General features: G+C 39.8%; 1 protein-coding gene across 10 annotated transcripts in view; it reads right to left on the reverse strand.

Annotated features, from left to right (window-relative positions):
• Positions 1-22878, reverse strand: part of ZBTB20 (zinc finger and BTB domain containing 20) — an 814654-nt gene that overhangs the window by 135135 nt on the left and 656641 nt on the right. For 2 of the 10 annotated variants that reach the window (XM_047725389.1, XM_047725367.1), the window contains exon 1: positions 5785-6124. The exons of the other annotated variants lie outside the window; for them this stretch is intronic. The gene's annotated coding sequence lies outside the window, so the exon portion shown is untranslated. Of the gene's footprint in view, positions 1-5784; positions 6125-22878 lie in introns of those variants that run through there. 10 annotated transcript variants of the gene reach the window in all.

The raw sequence follows: 22878 nt of genomic DNA on the forward strand, positions 1-22878 counted from the left end.
AAAATGGGAGTTGTATCTCTGCGTGTGTATGTGTGTGTATTTATGCATATCTGCACGCAGTATTACTGACTGACTTTGCAAGGTGATAAGCTGCATAGAAATCAAAACTTTGCATTATTTTTAATTTGGCATTTAAAATACCAGCATTAACCTGGCAGGGTTTTTTCTCCTTTTTAAGATCCATTTAATTTTCAGGTTCTGTTTTAAAGCATCAAAAGAAAGACAAATTGGAAAAACATTGCACATCAGTAGGCATTTTGTAAAATAATCCCTCTGCATTTATTAAAAAATTTAGTTCTAAAAAACAAAACAAAACAAAAAAACCCCGAAAAAACCCCAAAACGGCTAATTGCATTTTTTTAAAACCTTTCCAGGACAAGTTCATTCTGAGTCAAGAACAAGTATGAGAAATTTCACCTCAAAATGAAATTTGTTTGGCTACTTATAATGACCTGAAAAACGAGATTATCTCCATCATAACTATAACAAACGGCGAATGAATAAATACACTCTGGCAAGAATCGATCAGAATCGCGAAGCCTGGGAGGGTCATCGCAGACATGAGAAAGGTAACCAAGTGAGGAAACATCAAAAGGAGTTAATGGAGATAAAGCCCTTCTGAAAAACAGAAAGTGTTAACCATCACTGACAGGAAAGAAATACTTCCAACAGTAGTGGCAACAACAAAACAAAACAAAACAGCCTCAAACAACTGAAAACACATATCTCCAGAAGCTAAAATATGACTGCTTATTAAGCAAGAGGAGAACCTACTTCTTTGTCATTCCCTTTGGAAGCCTGGCTTAAAAAAAAAAAAGAAAAGAAAAGAAAAAAAAGGTTGCACAAAAGATACATGTGTTCCTTTTCTGGTATTATTACAGGCCCACCTAGATTTAGCTTTCGATTCCAGATGAGATCAGGCATGTTCAGACTAGCACATCTTTTCTCTGTAAGCACAGAGCTGCTATCATTTCACTGGCAAATTCTCGTATCCCCAAATTTATGCACAATAGATGTCCTTAAAAAATCTGCAAATTTCCAACTTCAGTCAAATACCTCATTGAGTTCAATTTTTTCCTAATTTCCTTTGCTATTATTAAGCCGAAAAGTTAAGGCAAGCGACTCCTGTAAGAAAGGAAAGTTGAACAGTACTTACCCTAAGTATAATGTACAAGCCTTATTGGGGGAATCTACATTTGCTCTATGATTTTTAGAAGGGAGTCCAGGTCTAACCTCAGCTCTCGCCCTTTCCCTTCTGGAAAACAGAGTAGACTCACGGAAGGTAGCTCTGAGAAAGATCATACAAATCAACAGCCTTACCTGTGGCCATTCAGAAGACTGCACTTTGGTGTGTGTTTAAAACTATGAATAAAGTCAGATACAGCGCATGCTCAGCAGGCAATTTGAAAATATTTATAACATTGTTGTTTCAAAAACAAATTTCCTCAAACAAAGCAAAACTCACATTTCTTATCCATGCCAAGTTTAACGTTCTGAGACAAAGCTGTTTTGGAGTTTTCCGCTGGGGGAAAAAGGCTTCTAAAATTTTTTGTTGAACGAAAAATAGTTCTCCCTTCCCTTTTGGGTACTCTTAAAGGGGTGGAATAAATTTCCCTCCAAGTTTCAACAGAACTCACCTCTGGCGGAGATAAGCATTAGAAATTGAAGGTCTGTGAAAAATCATTTCAGAGAAAGTAACAAGGAACTAAGAACTATGGGCTTAAAGAATGTAATGGTCATCTGAACGCTCAGAGCAGCTTGGCTTGTTACTATGTAAAAAAAATCCTCATACAAACAGGATATATCATGTCATGTATAGATAAGGTAACATATAGGCAAACCAACCATTTAAACAGCTAGAGAAGTTATGTTTTTCTTTCGCTAACTAAAATCTGAACTCTCCAAAACTGAAAAAGAAAAATCATCGAAAATTTAGGAGAAATCCTGGAATAATGTTATTTTAATTCCTCTGTTTTATATAGGAAGCAAGGAGAGAAGGTAATTGCCTATCAGTTGGCTAAACTGTAACTTACATAAAATAAAAATGTGATTGACTGTGATTCTCAAAGTACTCAGTGCAGCAGGAATGCCTGTGTTACCCCTGCCTGGGAATTTATCTCTTTCTCCTCCTTGAGGATCTCCAAGTATTCCATTTCACCATCTATCACCAAACCCTGCACGGCCCACAGCTCTCACAGATCTTATTGAAATCTCCCACTTAATTCCGAAGTCTCTGAATGACTTTCAGCCCCTGCTCTACTTTCCAGGGGTGCCCAGCGGACCTCACAAAAGCTCCACAGAAACATCGTTCAGGATCTCTGATGCTTTCAAACGCAACAGAGGGTGCCAAAAAAAAAAAAAAAAAAAAAAAAGCCCAACGATTAAAAAAAAAAGTTTATTAAAGTGAAACTAGGAGTGCAGATTTGAAGAAGTTGCTTCTACTTTTATTTCCCTCTGAACTCAGCACAGGTGTTTCCTAACTCCCACTGCCCTGCATGCTGATGAAGGGAGGGTTACTCGAAGGTGAGGGAGTGGGCCAAGGGCTGACCAGCAGGCATTTCGGATCTCTAGCCTCCTGCGTTAATGGATGCGTTTAAAAATGGACCCCCCAAAAAGCCTAGAATGAGGCTTCTTTTTGGCAAGTGATTAAACCAGTATACTGAAATAATTAAAGCTTTGTCCTTAAAAAAAGCATCAGATCAACAGAACAAAAACAAAGATAAAAATTGCACACACATATGCATGCGCGCACACACACTCTCTCTCACACACACAGATACACAAGACTAGCGGGTGAGGGGAGAAGGAAATTAAATAAAAGAAAACAAACAGAGTCCTAACAGGCCATTCTCCGAAAAGGAATCTAAATAAAAAGTCATATGATATCTGATAGTGCAGGACACGTCGCCAAGAACTGGAGCGGATTGCCTACAGGAAGAAAGGGCCAGTGTATTCCAGCTCAAAGAGCTTTTCTTTCCTCCTCCTCTATTTTTTTTTCCCTTTTCTCCTCGACTGTGAATGTGTTACTCTCAGGTCAGATCTACGAAGAATCCCAGAATGACAGCTATCACCTTTCACTGTACTCTTGGCGGCACAACTAGCTGATAGGAGCTGCCTGAGTTGGGATCAAGAGGGGCTAGAGCAGCTTTCAGTAACAGCCTCTTACCATACCCCTTCTGCCCTTTCCACAGACCCCCATGGTCATACTGAAAAAAAAAGAAAAAAAGAGAGAGAGAGACAACAACAACAACAACAACAACAACAACAAAAAGCAAAAGCAAAAAAAAAAACCCCAAACAAAACAAAAACCAAAACTGTAAGCACAACAGCCCACAGCAACAAAAGAGTTCAGGGGGGGAAAAAAAAGCAGAAACAAGCCAAATTGGGGGGGGGGGGAGCTCTTGCCTTCAATATAAAACTTTTTAAAGACCGAGTTGCTTTCTCCTATTTTGATGACTTTCTTTTTAAAGATCCTTTTCTCTGGAAGCACTATTAGAAGCATTAAAAATCTTTACAAAAAGATAGAAAAGTCTGGAGGCAATACAAGAATTTTCCCGAGGAAAACACAACTATAAGAAGGGAGCTACCCTAAAAAATTTTGGATTTGTCAAAAGTTCCCCTAAATCTAATGTCTTTCAGAGAGTTCAAGTGGCCACCTAGCTCTTGTTTTTTCTCTGAGGGTCATTACTGAGGCAACACATACACAGTAAGGTTTCCCGAAAAGACTCCTTGTTATCAAGTTACTTCAAACATAAGGCGCTCACACCTCCCAGCCAGAAGGGTTTACTGACTAGTAGACATCACACTCTCCCCTGATATGTGTTACACTCTTAAGAAGCAGTTACATAAATGCATTCTAAAAATATGGAAAAATGTATATATCTATATTTTCCCCACAGCTTTTCTCCCCAGGGACAGGAATAGATTATATTTTCAGTGAATGGAAAAAAAGAAAAGAAAAGAAAGAAAAGAGTTTCTGAATCTTGAAACAACTGTTGTAGCTCATTTTCACTTAGTAAAACAGTTATCTGTACTTAGGTACTGTACATAATACATATTTAAGCATTTTTTTCTAGTGCTTTTGCATTTTCTCCCCTCTTTCAGTTTCATGTCTATTATGTACCTTAAGAAGATTTCCAAATGACAATCGAGATACAAATGCATTAGGGGGAGAACTTTTAGAAAGAAAACATTTTCTTGAGTTTATAATTCAAGAATATTAGTAGAGAGATGTAAACCCATTTATAAACGAGGAGATTGCTCAGTACGTTTTGCACATACAGTTCACACGCTGATTTCTTTTTCCTTTTGTCGGAGCATTAATTTGAAAATGATAAGCATTCTGGAATGTTTGCTACAAACACAAATTCATGGTAAAAATATACAAGCACAGGCAAAAAATCAAGTGGCGAACACAAAGCTACATGGCAATCAGAATCGTAGAAAAATCTCTGTCCAGACCACATTTCGCTTAAACTAGTGTATCATGGATGGGGCAAGTAATCTCTCTGGGGTTTTTTGTCATTGACGTAATTAGATGGAAACCAAAATAAAATACAACTATCTGTTCCCTTAGTACCTCTTCTTAATAACTGACAAGTGACACAGGCGGTACCTTTCAAACAGATGCATGCAAGAACTTGTGAGGCTGGAGGAACTAATGCACCCCATTGGTATTTGGGGAGCCCAAATTCCTTAATTAACTTTTTACCCAAGTGGCGAAAGTGGAAGATGTTCTCGCCACTACACTGATTATTAGCTGTACTCTCATTCTCTCCTCCACAGGATTTTGGGGACCCAGAAGGGGTAAAGAGAGAAGAGAAGATGCATCCTGAACAACTTTTATTGTGAGTAGAAAAAATAGCATATAGAGTGAGCATAAGAACAGTTGGATTTAGAAAGATTAAAAGAGGAGAAAAGAGCAACATATCCAACTTCATTAGTCTTTTTCCTTTTTATTTTTTATGTATACATATTGGGGTGATGGGTAGAAAAGATAACTCGATTTCTTTTGAATGTCTTTGTGTCTTTATAGAGTGAATGTTCTGTTCCTGTCTCTTTCTTTTTAGGCGAAAAACTAATAAAAATAGAAAAACATATATCAGACATTAAGCTCACTCCCCCCCCACCCCTTCCCTTTGTAAAGAACTCTTTGTTCTCTAGTGAAAATGCTGAAAAATCCCCGGGCAGCTACTCCCTGAAACAAGTGCAAAACACTTAGAGGCTTTTGGGCTGGCTGGGAGCCAGGAACCCTCCCGCTGTCTGGTTAGAAGAGGAAAAAAAGAAGAGAGAGGGAGAGGGAGAGAGGGGAAGAGAGATGGGGGGGCAGAGGGAGAGAGAGAGGGGGAGAGAGAGAGAGAGAGAGGGGGAGAGAGAGAGAGAAGGGAAGAGAGAGAGAGAGAGAGAGAAATTGGAGCTTCCTTTAATAGACATAGGAAGGAACGTTTTTTTTTCTTTTTCTTTTTTTTTCAAAACTGGCGGTCAAGCGTTAAGTAACTCCCGTCCAAATCCACCTGCTAGAAATGAACTTGGGTAACCCCCCAGGGGTGCACAAAGACGGGGAAGACAGTAACATACTCCATACTCTTTCCCACCCCCCGTTGTACTGCTTCCATTCTTTCTGCTCTCATACACAAATGCCCACAGATCTCACGCCACCCCCTTTACCCCCCAACAACAAACACAGCGAAATACATGCTCCCTCAGTCTCCTTAAAAAAAAAAAAAAAAAGGCTTTTCCATCTCGGTTGCGACACAGTGATAAGGGGTAGCGAACATCTCATACCTGGTGTGAATGCTAATCAGTCAGGAGTTCTCCTTTTCCCAAGACAGGGAACTGTTTCCTTCCAAATTTATTAGAACCTCCTCCACTGCCTCTTTGAAAAACCTTCTTTGTCACCCTCTCCCAAGTCCCGATACTTCTTTAAAAAAAAAATGGCTTCGGAGCTCCTTCTATTCTTGATATTGATTCTCTCTCTCTCCCCCCACCCCTCCTCCTCTCTCCTGTCTGTGTCTCTTCTGAGTGGTCTATTGATAAGTCCCTGGAGGCACTGGGTCAGCCTGCCCGTAGGAAACCAGACACAATGCACAAATCTCCGAGTGCCATTCTGCCATCAGCAAGCAGACCACGTTTAGGAGAGAGAGAGAGAGGAAAAAAAAAAACAGTAGAGCAAGAGACAGAGAGAGAGAGAGAGAGAGAGAGACCAACCGAAGGAGGGAGAGAGAGACCGAGAGAGGAAGAGAGAGGGGGGAGAGAGGGGGGGGAGAGAGAGAGAGAGGAAGAGAGAGAGAGACACACACGGAAGGAGAGAGAGAGTGTGAGAAAAAGACTGATTGGAACAGGAGGGAGGGAGAGAGAGAAAGGGAGAGGGAGAGAGAGCGCGAGGGAGAGCGACACTGCCAGTCAGGTTAATCATCCCTACTTTAATTAGCTGTTCGGCTTAGACATAAAACAATTGAATTTGAATGATCTGTCAGCAGGCTCGGCTGAACCAAAGGGGAAAAGCGAATATTACAAAAAGACTGTTGGTGTGTTCTGATAAGCAATACTGCTCGTACTGACAAATCCTCAAAGGGGGAACTATTAAAACTTACAACTAAACAAAAAGTGCAAATACAAATGGCACTAGATAGAGGTCTTTAAAAAAATGGAGTTTCTCCCTGAGTTTTATGAACGGTAGGTATTTATGCGTGGGTGCCAACATATTAGGGTCTGCGTGTAATGTGTGAAAGTTTATTAACGATGGTCTAGGAGTGTAGCAGACAGATGCTGCAGAGAACAAGACAGGTACAGTCAGATGCCGAGTCTAGATCTTGGAGGGAGATGGATGCTGGAAGAAGAGGTACCGTGGCAAGACATCAGCACAGACAAAGTCAGTGGGCAGACAGGCAGGCAGATTTTAGGCACGGCACGATCTCGTCTAAAAAGGCAAAAGTTCTGATGTAATAATAGGTGCAAAACAATCCATCCATCCTCTCTCCCGGGAGCGCTGGAAGGTACAGTTAAAATGGATTAATCTTTGTGACAAACAGAGCTGGCAAGGCAGACTATGGCAGACACCGAAGGCGCTTCGCAGACCCAGAGAATACCAGAGCCGGAAACAGCCCCGGAGATCAATCTCCCCGACGCCCTCATTTAGCAGACAAGGAAACTGAGGCCCAGAGTCTCAGGCTAATGAATCTCAAAGGCAGTAGCAAGGTCGACACTGGAACCCAGGGCCCCAGCGGCCCACCAGGCTGGTGCTCTTTCTGTCATCCCAGCTAACCTCCAGCTTCCTTCACAGACCCTGACCCAACAGGTATGGATGTCACCCTTGTCTCCAGAATAACAAGATTCCTCCATTCCGTAGTGAGTGCACAAGCCTCCAGTTTTTAAAATGTCTAAACAGCTACGTGGAAATATTTTCTTGTCCATTTTGAATTCTAGAGATAGGGATTTAAGTCTTAATTCAGGCTCAGAGCAAAGCAGAAAAATACAGCATTGTAGAAGCCCCTGTCTCAGCAACATAGAGCTAGTTGGTCTTGTCACGTTGCAAGCTCAAGAAGGTCAGTGGGTCCGTCTACAAAGACCGCTCCCAGAGTCTGCGATTCTCATCTGCTGTGTATCACCATGTAGGAAGATGTCGTTCTTTCCTATAACTCATTTTTTAAAATGTAGGTACATTGTGGGTGAAAGATTGAGGCTTTCAGCCTACAATGCCCTTCTAAATCACTGATGAGATTTGCTACCTGGAAGATTAGCTGTGGGCAACTTTTCCTAGATATCTCAACTGAAATGAGCTTCTAAAATAGGAAATTTGGGGAACTGTATTATCTGCCCACATACTCGATGGTATCTTTTTTTGAGGGGGAAACGTATGATCATCTTCAGTAAGGATCTCCCTGCTGACAACAGATAACGGAAGGTACTTTTTTGTTTTAAAGGGGCGAAAGAGGTGCTCATGAAGATAGCAGAGCCGTCAGATGTTCCTGCACAGATTAAGTCTCTTGTCCTGAAACAAGAATCGTGGTGTATATAAAAGCGAACACTCTCTCTCAGTCATACTTCTGTTGCTACTTAGGGTGGAAGAAGAAAACTGAAAGAAATGGCAGGCACCTGGGAGCCCACTGGAGGGCAGGTAAACTGAGAGAAACCTTAGCCAGAGTCATTTAGCTAATTTGCACATCAACTGCTTTAACAATGGCTGCTGTGACCCGTCTAAAACACAGGGCCCACAGTCAGTCAGTTTAGGGGGAGGAAGGACTCTTGGTTTTCACATTGGTGGGTCTTCCTGCATGCCTCAAAGCACCGGATAGGCAAGAGCCCAGAGCAGAGCAGGGAAGTGCTCAGTAAATTCGTGCTGGGTGAACCAGGTGAAAAAGGGAATGAGCTTTGGAGTGAAACAGACCTTTACAACACTGCAGAAGTCATGGCCACTCTCAGAACCTCAGTTTCCCTATCTGTAAAAGGTGATACTATTAATACATAGGGTTTTTTTGAGCATGACATGAGCTAACATATATAAAGTCCATAGATGGTATTACATGGTAATTACTATGGAGGCAGGCATAAAATGAGGGTGTAAATAAAGAAAACTGCACACTACGGGTGTGCTGAGTGTGTTGTGTTCAAAGCACGTAGGTTCAGGACAGAAATATTCAAGCAAAGCAAGGATCTAATATACAGATTTCGATGAGAAAGGGTTGGCAGTAGAGATTATCAAATTTAGCATCCCAAAGTTCTAGAATTTAGACTGCAAGGATCATCTGAGGACTGTTTGATCTCTTTCTACCCAGACGTCGGTTATTTCCCAGCTCATAATAATAACCAACATATTACCGAGTACTTGACTTGTGCCAAGCACTCTGCTAAGTACTTTACATTTGTGTCCTACATTCGTGTCACGGCGCCCCTAAGATTTAGGCACTACGAAGCCCCATTTCATAGAAAAGGAAACTGAGGAATAGAAGGGTTAGGTCACGTGCTCAAGAGCTCGCTGCTAGCAGGTGTGGAGCTGGGGAGGAAATCCAGGCAATCGGACTCTGAAGCCTGTATCTTTAGCCACGACGCTGGGTGGGCACACGGTAGGTCTCATCCAGTAACGATGTGTTGAATAAATGAGCAAGTGCATACAACACCAGCGTTTTGATTTCATTAAAAACCAAGTGGAAATCTGTGCACAATCATTGGAGAGAATCTTGTGCTCAGATTATACAATCTGTACCTGTATCTATTCGGCAGCCTGCTTCAAGTGGCTGGCCATCCTCTGAAGCCAGGGTGAGGCATGTCCCTGTGTGGTGTTGAAAATGGATGAGGCGAAGATGGCTGCCTTTGGCCACCCAGGACATTTAAATATCTGACGGCATTTTCAGCACTTTGAGGGTAGTGTTAGCACACGGGTTATTAATTGGCTTAATTCCAGTTCGGATAATTACATCGTGTCTCTTTAATTTTTCCCCGACTATGCCATACTTCATTTCCTGTCACAAATGTGCTCTTTAAAAAAGCATGGGAACACACAAAAACATATAGTTATATTTAAGGTTTGCATAGTAATACAGGGTATTCTTTTTTCTAAGGGATTACTGTGTAGAGGCCACGTAATAAATAAGTGAATGGGCAAAAGAATTGAAGTCACTGCAAAATAAAGATAATTAGTTGAAGCTAATATTTGAAATAAACAGATTTTTAAACAATTTCCTTGGTGACAGGATTCCAATCATATATTTTTTTTTTCTCAAGGGCAGATATTTCAAGAGCTGATGACCTGCTCATGATAAGCCGACTTCCTTATACCGTATCGTTTCTAGCATAAAAAAAAAACAACACAACAGCAAGGAAAACTGATCTTTTAAAGTAGAAAGTAACACTAGGTTCTGAATGGTATAGTATACTGAACTCAGGGGTTTTAGAGTAGTCATTAATACAGTTATCAGACCCTGACTTATTTGGCAGGTTTTTTTCTTCGCCAAACATATTCCTAGAATAATCTTCAAATTATAGAAGGAAAGGACACAGGACCCCAACTTAATAAGCTTAGGAAACTTTGACAGTCATAAACACACACAACCCTTCTTTTTTTTCCCCCAAAGAACTCTTGGTCTTTGAAACACTGACTGTGTCCACAGGAGACTGAAGAAAATCTGCAGGCATGTATTTGAATCATGTACACAAATAGTTTAATGTACCAGGGTAGAGCATGGCTTATTAGTCCTTCTCAGTGTACATGTGTATGAACAAGTCACAAAATATAGGGAGCATGGAAAGTAAGAGAATAAAGGGTTAATTTATTTACTATGCATGAGAGTTTCTAGAACCTTCGCTTCTTTGGCTTTTAGTTCAAAATTCCATGCATACTCTGCACATAATAATAAATGCTATAACTCAGTGTATGCCATTATTTGATTTACTTTCAAGCACCTTTTCTGGTTCAGCTCTCAAAGCTTTCCTTCCTATAAACTTCCTCCAAATTATTCTTTGTGGCCCTTGGTAAATCATCATTGAAAATGGGTGTTTGTGGGATGACTCTAATGCTTTAGAGATTTGTACCAAACTAGCCCTATTTTCTTTAGAGGATCAATGATCATGTTCCATGCCCTTATCTGAGAAGACAAATTAAAAAAAAAAAAAAAAAGAATAAAACCTTAGCCCTTTGCCACCTCTTTGACCCCTGCAATGATGACAGCACTCAGTGACTATCCTCGAGTGTGTCATTTGCTGGGGTCCAGCTTCGGCAGGTCCAGGTGTCCCCAAAGGAGGGGCGGTGTCGGCAAGAGGAATGAGAGAGCCGCAGAGCGAGTTCTGGTCAGCAGTCAGACATCTCCATCTTTATTCTGATTTTAGAGCTTCTTATATAGGCAATTTACTTGGGGTAGGGGGTTACATTCGTGCAAGGACATCAAAGGACTCAAGCACTCATCAGATAACTTCTCTTTGTTCAGCACCTGTTATTCTAGCTAAGCTATAATGGGTACAGACTGGCACCAGGGATGGGGGACAGGGTCTTGCTTCTTGAGTAATCATGTCCCTCAGAAAGCCTTGGGAGGTAGCACAAATATGTGCTTTTTGGCAACTTATTCTGGGGTCTGCAGGAAAACAGGGTATAGGTTAATGGAAAACAAGAAGCTATAGGGATGAACTAGATAGTAAAGAACCATAGGAAAACAAGATATAGGTTAATGGAAAACGAGAAGCTATCTGGAGAAACTAAGTATATAGGAGAGATGTAGGAACGAGAAGGCGTTACCTTTGCAGGAGGCAGGGTGTATATCACTGGCTCGGCTGTGAAAGCCTTGGAAAACATCAACCTAGGGAGGAAACAGTCTGTTGTGGTACACCTCTAAAGTTCTCCATTGTCCTAGGTACAGAATAATCTACCTCCTTGGAGTTGCTCCGGCCCATAAGCCTGAGAAATGTTGGCAGCATATAAGCAAGGGGCTCTTTGTTTGAGAGAGATACGGGGATCAGAGGAAACGCAAGAGACTATCAGACCATGCTTATCTGCGGGGCTTTCCGGCCCTCGGCAGGATGAGGCCTGCATCAGTTCAAACCTTAACCTAGTGGGGCAGTGCCCTTGACCAGGCCTCATGGCTCCCAACAGTCATTCATGCCCTGAGACTGAGATCTCTGGGACAAGGTCTTTACCCTCTGTTTGGCTTATTTAATGTATTGCTCAGGATCACACCTGCCCATGGTGGTAGACGGTATCTCAAAGGAGCTAGCAGCAACGACTGTTCTTAGTTCCTCACGTGAAATTCTAGTGTATTCCTTCGGTGCTTCACGTGTCCAATATGTACAAGACTGGTGATTTGATGCTTAGACTAAAGTAATACTACTGGATAGGATATTTAAGAATTAACTAGCAAAATCACTTGTATTGGTGATTCTTCTAGCTTTGCCATGATTTTTACCGCAAGAAGTCCTCAGACAGCACATTCTAAATCCAAAATTTAAGTGAATTTTGAATTCAAAAGAAAAGTGAACAAGATTTATTCTGAATATTGGAGATGGTAAGCAAGCTCTTGCCTTTACATTGAAATATCATCTAGAAACAGGTGGCTAGGCTTAAGGAAGCACAGAATCTTAGACATGGGAAGCATTCAGGAGATTCTCTGGTTCTGTTTACAGAGAAGAGCTGAAACATCCCCCGGAACATTTTGTCAGACGAGCTTAAGGTCACACAACTTGGTGGAAGCAAAGCCAGTATGGGAACACGGTTCTTCTGTTTCCTGGTATCATGCCCTCTTCTTTGTTAAAGAACCTCTTAAATACTCATGCCGTGAAAGAATTACCGGATTCTTAATTTAGTCCGAGAAACACATCACAAAGGGACAACGGTAGCCTGAATAATGACCCCACAAAAAAATATCCATGTCCTGACCCCCAGAAACTATGAATGTTACCTTGTATGGCAAAGGGATGTGGTTAAACTAAGGGTACTTAGATGGAGAGATTATCCTGTATTATCTAGGTAGGCTCTAAATGTAATCACAGGGGCTCATATAAGAGAGGGGCAGGAGGATGAGAGCTAGTTGTAGGAGATATGATTACGAAGACAAGAGGCTGGAGTTATTTGTGAAAGGGGTCATAAGGCAAGGAGTACAGATGGCCTCCAGAAGCTAGAAAAGGCAAGCTACTTCTTTTTTATATTTTAATACGTATATTTAGCAGATGATAAGGAAATATGGATATTTTTATTTATATATTTAGCAGATGTATTACCTTGTTGACTCAAAATGAGCCAGTGATATAGGGACTTCTCAACAGTCTCCAGAAAAATATCGACTAGGATAGGTCAAGAATGGGTCTCTCTCTCTTGCCATTAAGAATATCCTTCTAGGCTGACATGGAGAAATCCCTCTAAAGATTATTGATTAATGGATCAGTTGTCTACACATTTCCAAATGTCCAGTCTTTTGTAGGCTCTTCATTGCTGGGTTGGCAATCATATCTTCAAGTTAACCAACGACAGTTAGTTAGAAGCAAACTGAAGGGTTTTGTTGTCCAATTCTTCAGTATTCTATACAGTGAGGTGCCCTTTTGCCAGCCCTTCTCCCCGCATTTATTCTGTTCTTTCCCAGCGGAAGTCAGAAATAAAGAAAAGAATGAGGCATGAGGCAGAATCACACAAAACAGACTTTCTCCTTATGAGACTATCTTGCCTTAATGGATCATTGTCATTCAGTCACTGCATATAATCTGTAGAACAGTGCTCCTAAAACAGTGCTCCTTGGCAACATCAGCACTGCCCAGAAAATTGTTGGAGAAATAAATTCTTGGGCTCTACTGCAGACCTAGCGAATCAGACACTCAGAGGTGGATACGTGAGAGCCTATGTTTTAAAAATCCCTCTAGGTAATTTTAAAGCCTGGCTGAGAACCCCTGTCATGGGGCAAATCAATGAGCCTTGGCAAGCTTGGTGAAAAACATGGGCTATGAGTGAGGTCACCTGCTCACCTGGATATAACTGTGGCTCTGTCACCAGCAATGTGCCCACAGATCATGTTCTCAGTCTGTTTATCTCCTCATCTATAAAATGGGAATGATGATGTTGATACATCATGAATGATGATGATGATGATAGTACTACTACTACTACTACTACTACTACTACTACTACTACTGGGTCCCCCTGTCCATGCATAAGGCTAATGTAGGACTTAAAAAGATCATGAATATGAAAACATGTTATAACTGCAAGGCTATCATTATGGAAGAAACATTCATTTGGATCGTGAGTGTCCTAAGTCCAAGGTGTTAGGGATATTGCCTTGCTTTTTTGCATTAGCTGGGGCTAGAAGTAATAATACTAAAAATTCAAGAAGCTCAAGATGCCAGGTCTAATTCTGCAAGCCAAAATGAAGGCTGGATCTGTAGACTTGCAGTGGATGCAGCACTGAACGGAGGAGCCACTGACGTTATTAGTCTCTGGAACTAAGTGCTGAATTTCTTGTCTTGAAACTCCACCTTTCTATTCATCAGGTAGCAAAATTTAGTGACAGCTCTGAATTCTATATTGCCAATGAAGGCTGTGGCTTCTGGGATTCAGAGCCACACTTCTTTATCAATTCCCAGTGACATCCAGTTTTAGTAAAGTGACCCCAGATGTCCATCATTTCCATACCGTATTTTTAAATAAGTAAGATACTCCAGGAAGCCAGCTCAAAGACAACTGATTTTATTCACAAAGTTTTCAAAAGAACAGACATAAATTTTGACAGGTGGGAGGAATATCTAGATTAGGATTAAAACTTTTTTCAGGGACACCTGGGTGGCTCAGTCAGTTAAGTGTCTCCCTTCAGCTCAGGTCATGATCCTGGGGTTCTGGGATCAAGCCCCGGGTCAGACTCCCTGCTCATTGGAGAGCCCACTTCTCCCTTGCCCTCTGCTATTCCCCCTGCTTGTGCTCTTTTCGGTCTCTCTCTAATAAATAAAAAGAAAATCTTAAAAAAAGAGAAAACTTTTAAAGATATCAAATCCTAAGCTCCTAGGGGGTTGGAAAAAAAACTCTGACACAACTAGATCAGACAAAACCATGATTTTCATGGAAAATCATCAGGATTTTATCCAATCAATAAGTATGAAAATTCTCAGAATTTACCAAGGACTCTGTATGAGTGGAGGGAAAAGCACTTTATAAAAGACAGCTAACCATGCTTTTTCCCTCTCTCATGAAATCATAGCAAGTATGCCTATTGGCCTGAAGGCTCTTCCATCCTCTGAAGATTTAAGTCAACAGGTGGCACTTTGGCGATTCCTGCGTACGTCGCAGGATAGCTGTGGCGGGCAAAGGCTCCTTGTCTGGATTGCTGTCTCCTCTGAGCCAGTCACAATGGGAGCATCAGAAGCCACTGCGCCTTTTAAGAGCTCTGTGTCCTTAAGGAAGTCACCTGTCCTTTTAAACCTCACAGATTTTCCGTTTGTAAAATGTGGATAATATGTGCCTTGCCAATCTCACAAGTTGTTGAGATCACACACTGAGGATCACGAGATGATGCATCTAGAATGCTTTGTAAACTAAGGATCCCGTTTGCTTTGCATCACTGATGTATTATTTGCGCTTCAGCAGAAGAGTACAGGTAGGTACAGAAATGTTCGCATAGTTGTTTGCATACTTTTAGACATTTAAGTCACGCATGTCTCCATGGTTTTACCCCTGAACTTACATGAATCTTTTTTGTCAGTTATGAGTAAAGTGGTAACTAATGACGTTATTTCCTTTAAGCCCTTGTATGATCTCTGGGTGGATTGTGATCACTTATACATTAAATAGAAACTGCTACAGAATTTATTATGGTTGTGTCCTGGCCAACTCTACTTTGAACATATTCCCTGAGTAAGAACACATTCAGTATTATAAAACTGAAGAAAGCATTTCATCCAAAGCTGGTATGGAGTAGTAAAAAATCTCTTCAAAGGCCATTCCTTGGTTACTTTAACACCAAACGTCTACTTAGAAATAGCTTGTAGTTCAATGAGCATTCCTGAAGGAAAATTTGTAATAAAGCTACCAGCTACAGGGACATGTGTTTTTTCACAATGCAAATGTGAAATTCCAAATTGTCCAAACTTTGTTTAAACGAATCTGTGATTCAAGTTTGGATGAAGATCTCATGGACTGTTGCCGTTTTGGTGGCTGTATGGATAGATGTTACCCAATCAGTGAGTCTTCCCAATGGAACAGAAATCAACTGTGTGGTATATTTTAATATAAATTATTAATATAATTGTGCAAAAAACACATGTGAATACCCTTCACTGTTATTTAAATCTTCAGTTGTTGTGTGCAATTCCACTTTTTCTGTCATGTATCCTTAACTGGACGATAGGCTGCCTGAGGATAAACCCTGACTTCTACTTCTCTGTATTTCCCATTGCCTCCAGTACCAGTGGTTTATACATAGCACTTGCTTCCAACATATCTGCTGTTTAATTGGGTTCACTTCTTATTGGCTTTTCCTGGGGGCAATTAAGACACATAAAATGCCCATAGATAAATGCATCATTATCACTGAAGTAAAGTTGTGATTCTTTTTTTTTTTTTTAATTATGCATCGGGCCACTTATTTTTCCCATGTGACACCTGACCTGACTAATTATGTAAGCGAATAGAAAAATATGATTCTCTTTTAAAGAGCTCCCTTTCCATGCCACGGTTTTAGGAATTCAGCTAATATGTCAAGGAGAGCCATTCAGGACAACGATGGTGATGGTGAGGCTCTAGGTACCACAGCTTCAATGGAAAATATTTTAAATTAAAGCAATCTACTCGTAAACTTACACAAACATAAATAGGCACTCTGCCACAAACACATACTTGCACATCTTTAAACTTAAATTAATGCAAATAAAAGATATATTCTTTTGTTCTAGTGGAATACAAATGATGAAGACTAATAAAGGAATAAATAAAGCACTAGGTAACCAAATCAATGTCTGCTCAATTCTGGTCAAGGAGGTGAAGTGAGGTTTCCCTTTGAGTCAGAGAATGTAGTGGATAAAAAGGATGTGAATAGCTGGGGGGATTTCCTGAGGCCATTGCAGACCAGCTCACACACTGTTAAGAGGCTCATTTTCATGAGACTTTTGGTTGCATTTGTAACACTTGCTCTAGGTCCCCTAGAGCATTAAGTGCCACATCACAGCACTACAAGAACAGGACTAAATGTGAGAAGGTACATGACAAGGTTCTTTTTCTTTCAGACCCAAATATTCAGGAGTTTATAGGTACTTTCATGACTGCTTTTTCCTTCTTTGTTTTTCCTTCTCCCTGCCTCCCCTCCAGACCCACATACTCCTTTCAAGCAGGACTGCGTGGAAGGGACTTTTTGCTCTTCAGTGAAAATCTAAATTCTTGTACTTTTGAAAAATGACCAATGTAAAACCTGTGGATTAGTACAGTTAATTATTTCCATAGGTAGAATATATTTCATTAAAAAAAGAAAAAAACCTGGTTGGACTGCTAAGTTTGTTTTAGGTTAAGGATTTAGCCACAATTTGGTAAGTATTTGTTCTCTATTAGGTTGGCGCATATTAATTGGTACATTTTTTTAACGTTTCACTACTGCATTAAATCATTAATAATTTGAAATTATTAGCTGGTACTGCCACTGTTTTCCAAAAGCAATGCTACTGTTTCTTCTAAGCCTGGTCCAAAGCACAAAGTCTAGAATCTGATTTGTCAAGAAAACAAATGTGAAGTTCAGCAAAAGGATAGAAATCACCAAAAGAATGAGATTCAATTTCAAAATGATTAGGGAGAACAAAAGCTTGCTTAATCCTTAAAGTAAATTTAAAAGATGGACGTTCAGATTTTGTAGATGAAAAATCTGAGGCTCAGAGAGGTTAAGTAACGTCCTCAATGTGCACAGTTTAGAGGTGGCAGAGTTGTGTGTCAAACCCTCATCTGTCTGACAAAGCCTGTTCTCTTTTCTCTCTCTTTTTAAAAAGATTTTATTTATTTGTCAGAGAGAGAGAGAGAGAGAGAGCACAAGCAGGGGAGCAGCAGGCAGAGGGAGAAACAGGCTCCCTGCTGAGCAAGGACCTCCATGCGGGGCTCCATCCCAGGACTCTGGGATCATGACCTGAGCCAAAGGCACACGCTTAACCAACTGAGTTCCCCAGGCGTCCCTGTTCTCTTTTCTTTTAAATGTTCCATTCCTGGATGCGTAAGGTCTCTGGCTATTCAAGAGTTTCTTTGGCATCTGCCACTGGGTACGTGGGGTGAAATAACAATTGAAACAATTATAATATTTGTTAAATACATACGTATATGTATATGTATTATCTATTAATTATATATACTTAATGTATATATAATGTATATACACTTACTATACATATGATCATATATGCTACGTACACTTATTAGCACTTATAGTGTGCCAGATAATATTCTAGGCACTTTGTTATTTAGTATTTAGTTCTATTAGTTCTTGGAACATCTCTATAAGGTAGAAATCATTATTATCGTCCAGTTTTATAGAAGAAAAGACAAAGGCATACAATTAGTAAGTGGCATAGCCCAGGGTACCTTTCATTACCCGCCCCCCTCCCCCATAATGGAGCTTTACTTATTTGTTACCTCCTTGAGAACATACCTGACCTCTGGTCTATTCTTTTTTTTTTTTTTTTTTTTTTTTTAAGATTTTATTTGACAGAGAGAGAGAGAGATCACAAGTAGGCGGAGAGGCAGGCAGAGAGAGAGAGAGAGAGGAGGAAGCAGGCTCCCCAATGAGCAGAGAGACCGATATGGGGCTCGATCCCAGGACCCTGGGATCATGACCTGAGCTGAAGGCAGAGGCTTTAACCCACGGAGCCACCCAGGTGCCCCCCTCTGGTCTATTCTTTTAAGACTTTGTTTTTTCTGGGCGTCTGGGTGGCTCAGTGGGTTAAGCCGCTGCCTTCGGCTCAGGTCATGATCTCAGGGTCCTGGGATCGAGTCCCGCATTGGGCTCTCTGCTCAGCAGGGAGCCTGCTTCCCTCTCTCTCTCTCTCTCTGCCTGCCTCTCTGTCTACTTGTGATCTCTCTCTGTCAAATAAATAAATAAAATCTTAAAAAAAAGACTTTGTTTTTTCTTAGGTGATAATGAGTGAATATTAGAAGGCAGGAGAATTCAAATATTAACTAGTCAATAGTTAATTGCTAGGGGAAAAAAAAAAAGACACAACTTAGTGGAAAATCCCCATTTGTAGAAGAGAAAGTCCCTAAAGCCAGACATTATGGCCCAGAAAGTAGGGGAGACATTGGGTGGGAGGACTTTCTGGGTCTTTCAAGTTATAACACATGTACAGCCATTAACACATAAACACAATTTAATTTATTACATACAACCGATTTAATATTTAATGAGAACCTGCTATGAGCAAAGGACTCTGCTAGGATCTAAGCTCTAGAAAATAGCTACAAAGATAAATAAGAAGCCATAAACCTAGTATTTAGAATCTGGAAGAAAATAAACCCACATAACTAAAATACAAAACAAAATAAGGCAAATACCATAAAAGGTTGCCAACAGAAATCTGTAGGTTTAGTGGCTTGAGGAATATCATTAGATGATGGACACTGAAGAAAGTTACATGAAGAAGGCAGTGTTTGAGATGGACTTTGGAATATGGGGACAATTCCAACAGTTAGAATTTGGAGAGAGAGGTTTTAGGCCAAGGGACACAGAATAAAAGCATGAGGATAGGAAAGCACAAGGTGTATCTGGGGTTGATTTGATTACTTCTAGAATACTCAAAGGATAGCAGCAGAAGTTTGAGATCTCTGTGGGTGGCACATCCAGTGGAAATATCCAGTGGCAGCTGGAAACCCATCTTCATGCTAGAATTGACAGATTAGAATTACATACTCAAATCTTCCGGGAGGTGATATGAATGTCTAGTTGTAGCTGTATGGGCCCCATGAAACTGCCTTCAGACTTCAAGAATGCAGTCAGGGAAGAAAGAAGGGCAAACTTACATTTTGTGGGTACATTAAGGAAGAATGGATAAAGGAGCAAGAAGGATCATTCATGTGAACAGGAGAATTATGAAAACAGATTTAGTGGATCCCAAAGGTGAAGAATGTTCTAGAGAAGTGGAGACAGATGGACAAAACATCCAAATCGGAAACAGTAAAGCTAGCACTGCTGAGAAAGAGGTATATTTAAGAGCTGGAGTCTTCATCAATGTACCCATCCTTCAAAGGACCACCTCTTATTCCTTTATACTTTTTCCCCAAACTCATACCTGTAATCAACCACACACGTAAACAAACATTTCCCTTTTCTGGAAAAAAAAAGTTATGGTATTATTAACTCAAACTATATCTGGAAGTTTTATGGGTGAAGTCCGAATTTTTTTGCTCAAGTTTTGTTTAAAAGGTGACTGAGTTTTTGATGTGTGGGTAAATTGTTTCTTGGTGGGAGTGCAAATTTATTCATATTTTATTCAACAAATACTTTTGGAGCCTGTTTTGTTTGCCAGGCATTGTGCTAAGTGCTGGCATCAGAAGAATTTCCATAAATGCATAGATAGTTTTTACCTGTGAGCTTTGCTTCCTATGGGTGGTCAAATGGGACAAAATTGATGCCTTTGTGACGATCAGTTTCAGTTCCAGCCCACTAAGAGTTTTTATGTTCATGTCATTAAGTGCATATTTATGGTACTTTTTTTGTTCCAAGATGCTTTGTAAAATTTTTGAATAACTTTTGGTATTAGCAAAAGGTGCTATAGAAAAACAAAGCCACTCCAGGCCAACACAGGAATTGGTTCTCTTGCTTTACCATGATGATAAGTCTAGTATAGTGGTCAAGCAGGAATATTTTTATTTTCTTTAAAGATTTTATTTATTTATTTGTCAGAGAAGAGAGAGAGAGAAAGAGAGCGAGCATGAACACGAATGGGGGAAGGGACAGAGAGAGAAGCAGGCTCTACTCTGAGCAAAGAGCCCGATGTGGGACTCGATCTGTGGGCCTCGATCCCAGGGCCCTGGGATCATGAGCTGAGCCAAAGCAGATGCTTAACCGACTGAGCCACCGAGGCGTTCCAAGCAGGAATATTTTTCAAGTATTTAAAACAACTATGGAAATCTTGTTCTTGATTGTATCCCCTAATGTATAAAGGCAAAAAAAAAAATCAGCTTTACAAAGAAAATTGAAAAATAACTCCATATAATGTTCCAACTGTTAGGTCAAAAGGGAATAAGGAAGCCTTGGGGAGAGTAATCTATGAAAGCTACCCCTGGAACTTATTTATTAGCTTATCTGCATATATTTTGCTTATGTATATATTTTTCTAATACTACCTTGGGATATTGCTTTAAACTTTTTCTTACATGCAAATTTTTTCCTACAAAATAGGAATCTTTTATAGGAATTTTGTAGGAATTTTTTCCTACAAAATAGGAATCTTGCTGTATACATTGTTTTGTAACCTGCATTCTTTTAAGACATATATTTTTAAGTTCTGCGTAGTATTCCTTCCTACAAATACATCAACATATATTTAAGCAATTCCTTAATTTTGGACATTTTGGTTACATTCCAATTTTTATCATTTTCAATAATGTTTTGTTGATTACCATTGTGCATAGCACTTGCAATGCTATTATTTATAGGAAAGAAATTTTTGGAAGCTTTAAATCTTAATACAACAGGCAAAGAAAGCAAGGAACTTACTTAATACATCTGCCATAAGTGAAGAAAGAAAAATCAAATGCTTCCAGGAGCCAGGGTGATAGAGTAAATGAGTGAAGTGAGTCTGGCATAAAATATGGGGTGATAGGGACTTTGTCAAACTGGAAAGGCCATGGCTTGTCCACAGGGAGCAGCCCCCGCCTGGGTCCAAATACTGGTGTTATGAAAGAATGCAGATCTAATATTGTCAGATCTCCAAATTATTAGGAGAAGGTGAAAAAAGCTTGATTTTTTGGTAAGATCTACTGATCTTTAAAAGTTTGGCTCAAACTCTCAAATTATTTTAAGACACTTGGTTCCCCTCCCAACCCTGACCCCCAGTCTATGGGGCAAGCTAGACACAGCTCACTGGCCACTGGTTTATAACCTTCAAATTAAAGAAAGGGAAACATGGTGTTTGGAAAACCTTTCTATATAGGGAGTATATAGGGAATTAAGCAAATAAAGTTTTGCTTCAAGTTTTTCCAGTAATAAGGAATGTGATGTGGGGAAACTGAACCTCGATACACAAATCTTGGAAGAGGGGTAAATATTCCTTTCCATTAACTAGAAGCTTCTAAAATGTTTCAAACTTCTCAAGGAAACATGCTTTAATTACACAAAACTTTAACCCAGTGCTCTGTATTATGACATCTAATGCTAATTTTCCTTCATTTTCCATCTGAACAAACATTTCCCATTAACATCCACCTGCACTACTTCCTTTCGTAAAGAGGAGGTGGTATTTGGCTATGCTCTGGTTCTGATTCATGAGAAATCAGCCCAAGCCCAACATTTCTGTTCTTAACAGATTTTGGTTTTTAAATCTGTAGAACACAATGTTTCCCTGGGCTGAGTTCTAGCATGCCAAGTTTTGGCTGGCCACAGACTTTGACATCTGAGTGAAAAATCTTTCAACAATGGCATTTAGACTGAAGAATCAACAGACCTTTAATTATAACACTGCCTGTAATCACCCCTCCCACTTTTATCATGATGTTCAAATTGCCTCAACTCACTAACTGCACGGACAGCATGTTATTCATTTGCTATTGAAAATATCATAATTTGGAAACTCTGTGACTTGAGATTGTGTATTAATTTTTGAAAAATCAGTATGACTTTATTCACCATAAATTAAAGAGGTATATAGAACGCAAGTCAAAATTACTGATTCATTAGAAATAAGAAGCAAAAACCACTCAGCATACAATTTCTCAGCTTATCTAAAATGTTCAAGATTTATTTAGATAAGAGTAATATTTCTACTTGGAAATTAGGCATTAAATATATTGAAATACACTTTCTTCTTCGTGAGAAGTGCCTCCATATTTCTCCATAAAATGTTAAGTGACCATTTTTTATGGCTTTTTTATGACACAGTCTCAGATCACCCTATGTTTCCCTTATACACAAAAGATACTTCTATACTTCTAAAGTACATCAGGAATCCTTTGAAAACTTTCTTTTTAGAAGTCGATGTTGCAAAGTACTTCATTTATATTCAACCTATCTGAATATATTTATTGGACAAATTAAGATTAATAATGTAAATGTGGAAAATGTTTATTTCCATTGTTAAACACTAATAAGTTAAATTTTTGTTTGTTTTTAAATATAGAGCCTGGTTATATGGAACGTGGGCATAATTTCAGTCCCTTTTCATCTTGAAGAGGAACCTGGCTCTAGATTTCCAGGAAGTGTATTTATTTAGACCAAAAAACATGCCAAGCTTTTATAC

This window comes from Lutra lutra, chromosome 1 (genome assembly GCF_902655055.1).
Source record: "Lutra lutra chromosome 1, mLutLut1.2, whole genome shotgun sequence".
In the NCBI taxonomy this organism is placed as follows: domain Eukaryota; kingdom Metazoa; phylum Chordata; class Mammalia; order Carnivora; family Mustelidae; genus Lutra; species Lutra lutra.